At 43.7% G+C, this 1,725-nt stretch overlaps 1 pseudogene; it reads right to left on the reverse strand.

Annotated features, from left to right (window-relative positions):
* Positions 1-422: 422 nt before the first annotated feature.
* On the reverse strand, positions 423-1,418 carry LOC134572185 (small ribosomal subunit protein RACK1-like; annotated as a pseudogene).
* Positions 1,419-1,725: the final 307 nt, after the last annotated feature.

Here is a 1,725-nt window from a genome sequence, read left to right on the forward strand (position 1 = left end):
GTCGCAGGGCGGCCGGGCCCCCTGGTGGGCCGGGCCCGGTCGCGGCCGCGACCCCTGCGACCACGGTATGTACGCCACTGTATGCTTAGCTTTTACTGTTATAAAATACACATATTTCTATGTTGTGATTTTCCACGAATACAATGATTCTTGCAAGAGTGGACATACCATATTTTGAATACCCTGGGTTTCCTAGTCTTTTTAAGTAGTCACTTAGTCATAAATCATGGCTACATTAGTATTCACATTTAGTTTTTAAATTTTTCGCACAAAAAACTCCAGTTTCACTGATAATATAATCATCATTATACATTTCACTGCTCTAAAACAATCATATTTCCCCCACCCAGAGTTTTTAGCAGTTTATAGAATAAAAAATTCTGTGAGTGTGACATTGAACAGATTCCATGCTACAATTCAGGTTGTCCATGCATTTATTGGGTACCAGATGTACCCTGCCAGACTCTGATAAGGTTGTCTGTATATCCAGCGAAGAGAGTCTGTCCATCAGCTGACCAGGCAAGAGAAGTGCATTGTGGGGGTTCAGCTTTGCTGCTGGTTCTAATCACTTCCTGTTTTAACTCATCCACAATGATCTGGTCCTCCAGATCCCAAATCTGGATGCTGGGCCCAGTGGCTGCAGATAGCCAGTAGCGGTTGGGGCTGAAACACAGAGCGTTTATTATATCTCCACTGCCCAGAGTGTACAGAGGTTTTCCTTCATTAAGATCTCACAACACGGCTTGTCCGTCTTTGCCACCAGAGGAACATAAGATCCATCAGGTAGAACTGTTATGGTGTTCAAGAAACCACTGTGGCCAATATAGTTAGTCTTCAGCTTGCAACTAGCAAAATTCCACACATTCACCATTTTGTCCCATCCACAGGAGACAATGATGGAATTGCTGCTGTTTGAAGAGAACCTGACACACAAGACCCATCAGAATTAAACTCCTTCTGTGCAGTGTATTTGCACACTCCTAGTGTTCCCCAGCTTGATTGTTTTATCACAGGATCCACACACGATTTGACGAGAAAGCAAAACTCAATACATCTTTGGTGTGATCAACAAATCGTCTTGTGGTTGTACCTGTTGTAAGATCCCACAGCCTTAGAGTGCTATCACAAGAGCCAGACAGCAAACTGGCCATCTGCTGAAATCACAATGTCACTAATAAAGTGAGACCGACCACGCAGAGCACGGTGAGGTACACCTTAATTTGTTTCATCACGATGACAGTCTTGATGACAGTCTTATCCCGGGAAGAGCTGAGGATCATCTCTGGAAATTGAGGGGTAGTTCCTATTTGACTAACCCAGCCATTGTGACCCTTAAGGGTCCCTCGAAGGGTTATCTGCTCCGTCATGGCTGTTCGGTATCCAGGGGTGCTGCACCGGTGGCGGATGAAGACTGATAGGATAACTTGCCCCCACAAACAGCGGTGAAAGCTAAAACAATCATGTTTGTGCTCAGCTAAGTCTCACAAGGTTTTGGAAAGTTACAGCATCAAATATAGGGCATGAACATTTCAGTCTTCATACCTGGAAATTTGAAAAAGTGATTTTCTGGGCCTATGTCGCCTCTAAGAGAGTATGACAGCCTAGGTAATAACATTTTCACCATTATAGCATACCATTTTCAAAAGTAGGCAACCCAGAGTATTCCATTTTGCGTATTTTAATATGTTTGGTCTAGTCATTTTAACACATATTCAGGCCCCATTT

This window comes from Pelobates fuscus, chromosome 9, assembly GCF_036172605.1.
Source record: "Pelobates fuscus isolate aPelFus1 chromosome 9, aPelFus1.pri, whole genome shotgun sequence".
Lineage (NCBI taxonomy): Eukaryota > Metazoa > Chordata > Amphibia > Anura > Pelobatidae > Pelobates > Pelobates fuscus.